Raw genomic sequence first — 10,981 nt, forward strand, 5'->3', positions numbered from 1 at the left:
GGATGCTTCAATGCGGCCCTTTACGCATTAGGCATGGTGTGGGTCTCGGTGTACTTTCAGCTTCTTCTTCACAAATACCACATATTCTCACTGGGGTCTCAGCTCAGGGGAAATTTGCTAGGCCTAATCGAGGACAGTAATGCCATGGCAGTAACACCAGTTACTGGTCGGTTTTGGCAACTGGGGCAGGTGCCAGATCATGCGGAAAATGAATTCCTCATCTCCCCATAGAGCTTTTCAGCAGACGGAAGCATGTAGTGCTCCTAAAATCCTGGTACACAGCCTGCATTTACTTGGGCTTGATGAAACACAGTGGACCCAACCAGCAGCGACAATGTCCCCAACCATCGCTGACTGTGGGAACTTCCACACTGGATTTCAAGCCAACTTGGGATTTTTGCTCCTCTCCAGCCTTTCTCCAGAACTCTGGCGCCTTGACTTCCAATGGAATAAACAAAACTTGCTTATCGTCTGAAAAAGAGGACTTTGGACCACTGTGCACTGTCCAGTGCCATCTTTTCCTTAGCCCAGTCAGACAGGCTCTCCCGTTTCATTGAGTTTCACGAAGTGGCTTTTGACCATGGGAATACGGCTATTGTAGCCATTTCCCGTGACACTTGTGAACAGTGAACTTTTGATACCTGGACTCCAGCTTCAGTCACTTCTTGAAGCTCCCCCAATTCTGGAAGCGACTCTTCTCACAATTTCTGTTAAGGCTGCGGTCCATCGCCTCTTGGTTGTGCAGCGTTTCCTCCACATTTTCCCCTTCCAACAGACTTTTTGTGGAATTTGCTTGAAACTGCCCTGTGAACAGCTTGCTCTTTGAGAAATTTCTTTTTGTGTTTACCCTACCTGATGGAGGGTGTCAATGACGGTCCTCTGGACAGCAGTCAGACTCAGCAGTTCTTCCCCTACTTGTGATTTAGTGTACTGAACAAGAGTGTTTTTCTCAAGGCTCAGGAACCCTTGCAGGTGTTGTCGAGTTAATTAGACGATTCAAGTGATTCGGTTGAACACCCTACAGTATAGACTTTTTCATGATATTCTAAATATTTAGAGATAGGACGATTTAGTTTTCTTAAGCTGTATGCATAATGCAGCAAATTAAAAAAAAAAGCTTGCCAAATATTTCAGGTTGATTTGTATGAATCCAGAATGTATGGACATTTTGTTTTTTTAATTGCATTAACAGAAAATAAAGAACTTTATCACAATATTCTAATTTGCTGAGACAGTCTTATATACACAAGAAAAAAACTGAATAAATGTAACCTAATATCCCAGACACGTGCACCAGATGTTGGGGAGGAAAAGGCACACTGTGTCCTTGTCTTATGGTTATGTCCAAGAATAAGGATCTGGGAAGAGGTTAGGGTAAACAGTACCAGTATAGAATATTTTAGTGATCAGCTTAAAGCTGGAACCAAAAATGTTCCTACTTGGCCTATATCCGGAGGGACATAACATACAACGTTATAAACAAGTTTTTATAGATATATGTTTTTTACAAGCAAAAAGAGTGATTGCCTTAACATGGAAAAAGTTGGGCAAACCTAGTATTGCACAGTGGTTTTGGGAACTTTCTTTATGTCTGCCTTTAGAAAAAATCACTTACAAACAAAGACAAACAAGAACTGTTCCAGAAGGTCTGGGGACGTTTTATAGAGTATACCAAGAACAACGACCTATCTCAATTTCTGAACGAACCTGGGGCAGGATAATGCGATAATTCTATAATATGCTATAATATGTTAAAATGTAAATTACTGTGATATCCTTTGTAGAAATATGGTCCTATTGTTGGAAAACTGGATGGTTGCCGATGTATTAGAGTGCCCTTGTTGTATGTACCAATTTAATTTAGTGTTGTTATTTTTCTTTAATGTAAAGTAAAGTAGTCGTCCTGTGTATATATGTATTGCTTTTGGCTCTATGTCTTCGTCCTATGTATGTGATTTTTTGTAAGCTGAAAATCAATAAACATATTGATAAAAAAAAAAATTAGATAGGTGGATTTGAGCCGCTGCCTTCCGAATTAGCTGCAGAGGTCGGATGTTGTTGAAAGACCACATTATGAGTTTGACTGTGAGAGTATTAGTCGTGATTAATCCTGGAACCGCAGTGAAAGCTAATTCATAACAATTAGCATTTATAATATTGCAATCAATGATAGAATATACTAAGCATTCTATTAAAGAGGCCCTATTCTGCTTTTTGGATTTTCCCTTTCCTGTAGTGTGTTATAGGTTTCTGTGCATGTAAATAGTCTGCAAAGGCTAAAATCCCTGTGTTCCCTCCAGAGGGAGTTTCTCTCCCACACCTTCCCCCCCTGCCTGAAAGGCATCCATTGGACTCCTTTGTTTACTTCTGTGAAATAGTGACACTTGCGATTCTATTGGCTAGCCTAGCCATAAGGACATTGTACGTTATGGAGCGGGACATTTCCATCTCTAAGCAATTGACCAATCACAACCGACCAGCTAACCAATCAGAGCAGACTGGGCTCTGGTTTCAGACAGAGGGTGAAAAGAGGTTCTGAATCTGCAGCACAGGCAGTATGAGAACAATAAAGAGCTTTTTGAACATTAAAGCATGGGAATGTGTCACAGAAAATACTAAACCTGAAAATGAGCATAATAGGGCCCCTTTAAATATATTTTGGCGTAACTGAAAATGAGAATTATATGTACTCTTTGAATTCAAATGTCCTTTCAAGCTTTATATTTATGAGGTTGCATCATTCTCTATGATTCTCCATTTATGTTTAGCAAAGAGAACACAACGTTTTGTAGTAGAATGGATGTTGGAAATCCAAACAGCCATCATTCATTAGTAGTTATATTTCTACCACAAGATGGTAGCATATCCAGCCAATCCATGCAGGGAAGAATTTCTGCCTGGAAATGAGAGGCGGGTCCCAAAATAGAAGGAGAGTGAGGCAGCGGAGAGAGGGAATGGGAAGAAAGATGAGAAGTGAGTGGAGAAAACGGAGCATTTGAGTCTCTCATGCTGTCACATCTCAAGCAAAGTGTATCCATCCGGGGTCTAGAAAGTAAGATCTCTCTCTGTTTCTCTCCCTCCTTCCTTCTCTCTCTCTCCTTCCCTCCATCCTGACCAACTCCCCCTCTCTTTGCTGTGGTCAGACAGACAGATGAGTTTTTCCAGCCAGCCAGCAGACACATGTGGAAGCTGCTGCTGCCCTCCCTGCGGAGAGCTGGGTAGACGATCCTGGAGCCAGACTGCAGCAGCATGCCCCCTAACCGGCTCTGAACTGTCCACGTAAGTACGCCACACTCACATGCATGTGCTGTCAGAGGGAGGCTTGTTCCATGGTCTGTCTGCTGCATACACACTCTGTACACATGCTGACGGCACACACTCTGAACACGTGCTGTAAATTAGGTTGTTTGTGCTTTTGCCTCTAACTGATTCACCGGGAGCAATACATTTGCCGTGGGAAGTTATTCAGGGTATATCTTTTAAATCAGAAACATATGGACACACAGAAAAACGTCTAGACAGCTGAGTTGTGATGTCGTCTGTCAGCCCAAACCAAACATTCAGGTTCCATCGTCTGATAGGAAGATGAACCATCCAATGCCTACACATGTTTTTTTTTAAGTTTGTGTACTGTATATCTTTAAGGGTCATTTAACCAAAATCACAAAAGACATTACTTAACACTTCTATTATTTTTGTTTGTCCAGACGGTATATCATTGCCACTTTTTCCATGATCTTTGCAGAATTCTCAGCGTCTCCTCAAACAGCCTGGATAAAAGTAAAATGGAAAAATATTTTCAAAAGGATCTCCTTGCAAACTGCAAACTATAGGATAATGGAACGTATGAATCCAACCAGTATAACAGTCACTATGACTCTGAACATAGAAAGAGATGGTGATGCTGTTTTAGTGGTGAGGTCAGGGTGGTTTGTTTGGATAAAGCATTGGACTTTAATTCAGGAGACAGCTGTTCACTTCCTGTTTCCTACTCACAGTCAAGGGTATTTAAACCACATCATCTATCGTTCCCTAACCAAGTTTTATAACCATGACGGAAAAAAACATTTCACAACCGATCCAAATAGTTTTGGGTATTTTTGCCTAAATCAAACCAAACAATGTCAGATCATAAACCAGCTTAAACTGTTTTGGACGACACAGAAACATGATGTTGCTCCTAGTACTGACGGGGGTGTTAGATGAAGCAAACAGGCGGCCGTGCTTTGGTGGCCAAATGTTCAATTAAACCTCCATTCTAGTCTAGTTCCATTCTAGATTTTTTCCTATTGTCTAAAGGCCCGGACACACCAAGCTGACACCAAAGAATTGACACAGGCGGACCCCCGACTGTTGTGTCGCCTCGCGTCTCTGCATGTTGGCCATGTGTCACACTGGAACACACCGCAAAGACTTCAGCCGACGGCCAAGAAGCACGTATGAACTGCGTATGCGTGAGTGGCAATAACTCTCCTTACCAGCAGGCGCCAGTAGTGTGTATTCGTCGTTCAAAAGAGGCAACAACCGGAAGACAGACTGCATGATACACAGAGAGAAGAAGAACAGACTGCGTGATATACACAACAAACAACAAATAGCATGTGCATTCCATTTTCACTCTACAGCGAAAAGCTCATGGGGCTTTCACGAACCTGTGTCGAGAGCTGGAGTTAAATGAAATCTCAGATTTACCTTCTTAATCGTTTGTTTGGGTCCCTCACTTCCGTTTCGCTTCTCATGCACTGATTCGCTAGCTGAACAGCCAATCAGAGTGATTTATTTTGCCGACAGCTTTTGACCGAATGCCCACCGATTCAACATGTTCAATCAACATGTTGAATCGGTGGGTTTTTGGCCGAAAAGCTGTCGGCACGTCCGAAAAGACACGACGGTGCGGGAAACACCAATCTGAGTAGGGCGTGTCGACGCTCATCGTCGGCCTGACGCCCATCGACGGCCAAAATTGGCTTGGTGTGTCCGGGCCTTTACATTGGGAAAGAGATGTCTGTAAATCAGCTGACATTTTTTTAAAGTAAATAAACTACCCATTATAAACACTTGTATAGCCCTAATTTAAATCATTAGGGTCTAAAAGTTGTAAAATACGCTCAAAGCTGAATCAAGAGTTGAATCAGGAATTATTTTCCCTCTCAAGGAAAACTCAAGTGCGCATGGTCTATGGACCCGAAACCCAAAATTCTGGGTTATTTTGAATCTGCACTCGGTCCGTCTGAGTGACTTCCATATGAATGGAACCCCGCCGCTAAAGCTGTATCGAGTTCTCTTTGTACAACCATGGGTCGGACCAGGAAGAGTTTCTATGTTGTTCATATTAGGGACATGACGAGCATAAATACAGTGTGTGTCTAGGTTCTTAAGAGCCAAAAAACCTTGTAGAAGCCGTAGAGAAACAATCTCAACGACAGGAATTGAATCCAAGTGAAGTCTTACCTATAATCACATTTGATCACAAATGAAATAGTGTAATCTGGATTGATTTGGTGTAAGTGCTACAGATGTTAACCCTACAGATCCCTGCCTACTCTTTAGAAAAATGCTGTGTGCCAATGTGCCATCTTCCATTATATGGAGAGGAGGCAGACTTTGTTACAGCTGATATTTCCAATTCTCAGGAACTCACACAATAACAATATAAGCATTACAGGTAAAAGAAAGATTTTTTTTTTTTTTTAAGGGTGAACTCTACCTTTTCAATAAAAAAAAACGAATGTAATAATCCAAAGAGTTGACAAAACCTTTGATCTGGGCCTTTTTTACAGCCATCGTGAAATGTCATAACAAGACATTTCTTTTTGTCAAGATACTTTTCATGTTATAACAACATATTTCTATGCCTAATATCTACACCTGTATAACAAGTATTTTCTTGACCATTAAATTAGAGAAATATAATAAAGTAAAGTAAAGGACTGGTGAGACTGATCCTGTGAAGACACATGCAGGCTGCCATGGACTGAACCACTGCTGCTGTGCTCTCTTTCAAACCCCTGAGAAATAGTTTGGGAAAATCAAGTTTTCTCTACTTACATCCCACCACGCTAACAAGATGATGGAGATTAGCCGCTTATGAGACTCTAGAGTTTTGTTTTATAGCCTGCTAACTTGATTCCACTGTACAGCAGTCAATAAAAATAAACCGCCTGCGAGAAAATGCTTCAGCAGCTGCCACTGTATATGGAGATCTGCATTGAAGTGTAGGGAAAGGCTGAGAGGAGGTATTTAGCATGTGAACAGGCTGCAGTGTTCACTATCATACGACAACTGAAACTTTTTGCACATGGTATCGTTTTGCATAATCTTCAATTCCACACGTTTTATGACTTCACGACAAGAGGAGGTTATGTAGAAAACAATTACATGTAAAGGGTCTATGTTAGTATTTACCTGCATGCATTATTATGTTGAATTCCTTAAAGGAAAAGTGATATTTTATATTTGTATATCTTGGTAAAATTGAAAGTGCCAGAACAAACGGTTAATTGATCTTAATAACTGTGTGTCTATCCAAAGCCATTGCATCCTTGTATGCTGAGCCCAACCCACTCTCTTCAGTCTGCGCACAAATGACACGACTTTATACATTGGAAATGCGTGCAATAGATACGCAGAAGTCCGATTTTGCGTGCATATGATACGCTAACCATTCCCATTGAGATCTGAGGCCGAGTTTTGCGTGCATATGATACTCCCACGTTACGTTTGTTATGAACGTATCTCAAATACGTTTATTTTCTACATATCTTCTAGAAACATATTTTCTCCCATGTTACGTTTGTTATGAACGCATCTTAAATCGTTTTATTTTCTACATTATCTTCTTGCCATTTATTGTCTTGCTTATAATAAAGATAATAGTAATTTATAAATATCATTTTAGAGCACACATTTGAAATCGAGAATCGGGCTCGATATAGGCCTATGGTTAAATTAAAATCAGTAGGCGAGGCTGTAATTTCGCCATGAACGAGGCAGAATATAATAGTTTTATCATGCCAAAAAGCTGCTGTGTCGTTTATTGTCCCTCAAACATTATAACAAATCCAGAGTTACGTGTTTCTGTACTGCCTCTAAGAAGAAAGTACAGTAAAGAAAATCTCTGTGGCTTCAAGCTTGATCGCTGTTCAAATGACAGCGTTGGTACCCCAAAAGTGGGCTGGGCTGTAAAGTGACGTAGATTTTACTCTCATCTATTATTCAAAACCATTCTATTTATTCTAACGTAAATTACATGCCAGTGTTTTATCTTTTTATGTATATGTTTTTATTTTAAATTGTATAATGTCTGACTTTTTTTGCCGTCCGTGAGGAAAAGAAATGGGGCTCAGAGCCTCTAAATACTGAAATCTGTATTTTTTTAAATCTTTTTTTCCTTCTAATTTGTTATTCTTTTCTAAATAACACACTGTTATTTACTCACCAATAACACAAAATTATCCTTGTTTTTATTTATTCGTTTGATTCAATAATCTTGGGCTTTTTAGCATGCTTTTCAGTCGAAAATAAAGTCACCGGAAACAGACATTTCGAGCGATACACACCACAAAACCACTGAATTGATTACCCAAGATCCTCAGCTTGAAGCTCGTTGATTGGATGTTTTAGCCGCAATGCACGTTGGGATATGGTGTTAATGCGATATGATATCCGAAAACATTTAAAAAAAATAAAATAATACTTTATTCCGAGTGTTTTTGCTTTTCTCTTTGGAAGTCATCACATAACGGCATTGTAATACACGGTCCGGCTGCATTAAATATTACACATCTGCCGTAGTTCTTTATTTATAGAGCCCTGCTGAGAAGACTTCTGGACAAACTTGAAGAACTGCCGCCAAAACTGAATACGTGACGTGGATCATAAATATATCAAAGTTTGTCCAGAAGTCTTCTCAGCAGGGCTCTATAAATAAAGAACTACGNCCAGGGAATGGGCCGATGTTTCACAAGCCCATTGATCCTACACCTATCCAAGTTGAGTTTTGCGGTCATTGGAGAAGAGCAGCCCCATACCCTCACCATCAGCTGCAGTATCTGGGGTTTCTGCTCGATGCAGCAGACTACAGGCCCCCCTGTCAGAGATAGACAGCAATCCCTGCCTCCGGCAGTTTTTGCAGACTGGACAGGACAATAGTGTCAGCTTTGACCCATCATGCAGACTCTGCGATCTCATGGCGCTGCGCCACTCCGTGGCTACCACTGGGATTACTGCCTTATGCTTGCCTGCAGATGGTGGTTTGCTGTCTTCGTTTGGACCAGGGCCCAAAGCGTCTGGTGACCATCCCCCCTCGTGGAGGAAACCTTCCCTACTGGGGGTCCCAAGCATCTGGAGGACTCACTGAGCGGGTGACCTCCTACCTCACGGTGTTCACGCGCATCCGTGACAGGAATGGGGGGGGACCGTCTTAGAGGCTATAGTGGTGGCGCCTCTGAGAGCCGGCACAGCAACCTTCTAGAGCTGCGGGCAGTAGTGTGCGTTGTTTGGAATTACCCATTTGCTTTCGGGGGAGCCCTATTTATTTATTTATTTGGCAATCATATAGGCAGACCTGAAAGATGTGTATGTTTCCTGCATTAGATCTATATTGATTGCCAATAGGCCTACCTTGTTTGGTAGGACATCTTTTTTCTCATCTCCGAAATCATTTGAGCCTCTGGAGCGCTCCTCCCTGAAGGCTCTGTCATTGAAAGCAGCTTTGCTGCTTGCCTTGACTTCAGCCAAAAGAGTGTCCGAGCTGACCACTTACGTCAACAGCGTTGCAATTCTGCAAAATCATTCTAAAATGGGCTCCATTACCCCCCCCCCTCTCTCCCTTCTTCTTTATAGCCCCAGTTTATGCCCTTGTCCTGATCTGACATCACAATCTTTACAGGGGTATAATTGATATTGCATTGAAGGAAGGTTATGAAGATGGGTTTAGCCGGAATAGGAAGTAAGGGGGGATAGAAAGTTATCCTGTTGAGGTACAACATTACATATAAATGAATTGATGTTTAATGGGTGTTATTTGTTAAGAGCGTCAATGTATTTTCTTTTAAATCATATATCATTGTGTTGTTCTTGCACATACTATAGAAGTGTAAAACTGGGCTACGTCACATTATTTTTCTTAAAGGTATTTTTCTGGCCAGAGGGTCTTTATTGGAGATCTTGTGAAAGGGGGAGACAGATGTGAGGGCTAGGCCGACTCGAGAATCGAACAGGAGCAGCTCTAACCACTGAGCTAACCAGCGGCCCACATCACATTATTTTAAGGGATATACAGTACATAAGGGGGTCCCCGGTATATTCTCTATCTAGTAAGGGCTCCTTTGCTGGTAAAACTACCTCTGGCACTATCTCAGTTCTGATTTGCGGTAATGCAACTATACCTTTGTTAATTGTGTTTCATAGAAGTTAACTCAGTTTACAGTTGCAGATTTCACTGGTTGATAGTAACACTAGATGGAAAATCCCATGTTATAGGGGTGTGTTGTTTTATAGTTAAATCACAGTATTTGTATTTTGTATGACTCACTCTGTAATATAATATAATGTATTGATGGGAAGGATAGGTCCCTATTATGATTCAAACACTAAAGCAAATCAGTTTAAGAATAAAAAATGCATGAAATGACTGTTTGTGAAGACGACTCTCCTAGTGATGTATCTTCTGATCAGGTCAGAGGATTTTTGTCATTTGTATCACTAGCACCCACAAAGATGCTTGTGTTGTTTTTACCTTGCAAGTCTTTGTGTGTCTAACTGTGTACAGTTTGTCACGACATTGCAAAACCTTGCCTTCACAATCAGAAACACAAGCCGGCTAAACTGACCAGTCAGTTTTTTATTTACCTTCATAAACAGAGTTGTATTGATTTATAGTTCATTTTTAGGATGTACCTATTACCTATAACAAAGCTTATGCACATAGCTGCTTTTCATGGGTTCAATCCCATCGCCTCTGCAGTGTACATGTCCCCAATTGCTCCTGAAGGCATGGCTACGCTATTGAAGTGTATGTCAGCTGCTTTGGGAAATTTTAAGCTAAATAAAATGTAATGTATTGTAATAGTAACACAGGCTCACTAGAGTGAAAACATTTCAAGCATCCTTTCATGTTTGGCTGAAAAGGAACATTTCAAATGCATGATTGGCCAAAGTGGGAGAGTTAAAGTATAATGCATTGCTACCTGAACTGAACAATAAAAAACACTATATTATAATAATGCCTGTAGAGCATTTAATGGCCAAAAGATGCAGGAAAATAGCAGTAGCTTACATTTGAGCCTTAAAGGCATAATTGAACCATCATCATGTTCCTGCCGAGCCAGGGTTCATCTATAATCATACATTTTATATGCTAGAGAAAAATTGATCTTAATGATGTTGCAGTCAGAGCTCATTTTCAGCTCTGGCACTGCTCCAGACTTGCCAACAATGTCTTGTTCCTGTTAATATTTTTTTTGAATAATATCTACTTGCTTTTCACAAGATTGCTAATGCTCTTCCTCAAATCACAACTGACTGTAATGTGTTTTCTCCTCCTGGCAGGAGGTGAAGTACTTCCAGTTTCCCGGAGAGCTGCTGATGAGGATGCTGAAGATGCTGATTCTGCCGCTTGTCGTGTCCAGGTACCGACATCCGCCTCCTGCACGTCATTACTCCACTGACCCCTTCACCTTTTGGATAAGCAGATAACAAGTTTTCAGTGACTTACTGTATGTAGGCCTGTCGCGATAATCGATAAATTGACTTATCGTACGATAAATAAAAATGGACTCGATAACTTTTCTGAGCTCGATAAATTGCCGTTTACATAAAGATGTGACCAGCATTTTAGCCTGGAGCGCTGTGGCTGCCAGGCGCGCTGTGAGGGGCGGGGCTGACACACAGCCAGGTCAGGACACTCCGCGTGCACGTGCAGCAGCGTAGCAGCCAAATTAATAATATAGCGACAAGCGGGAGACAACGTGTGACTTAC

At 41.2% G+C, this 10,981-nt stretch overlaps 1 protein-coding gene across 3 annotated transcripts in view; it reads left to right on the plus strand.

Annotated features, from left to right (window-relative positions):
* Nucleotides 1-2,960: 2,960 nt before the first annotated feature.
* Nucleotides 2,961-10,981, plus strand: part of LOC104949629 (uncharacterized protein C21orf62 homolog) — a 25,451-nt gene continuing 17,430 nt past the window's right edge. The window contains exons 1-2 of one of the 3 annotated variants that reach the window (XM_010776013.1): nt 2,961-2,973; nt 3,144-3,279. The gene's annotated coding sequence lies outside the window, so the exon portion shown is untranslated. Of the gene's footprint in view, nt 3,280-10,981 lie in introns of all 3 variants that reach the window. The other 2 variants (XM_010776012.1, XM_010776011.1) reach the window with 2 other exon arrangements.

The sequence above is a fragment of the Notothenia coriiceps genome, unplaced genomic scaffold (genome assembly GCF_000735185.1).
Source record: "Notothenia coriiceps isolate Sejong01 unplaced genomic scaffold, NC01 NC01_scaffold00016672, whole genome shotgun sequence".
Taxonomy (NCBI): Eukaryota; Metazoa; Chordata; class Actinopteri; order Perciformes; family Nototheniidae; genus Notothenia; species Notothenia coriiceps.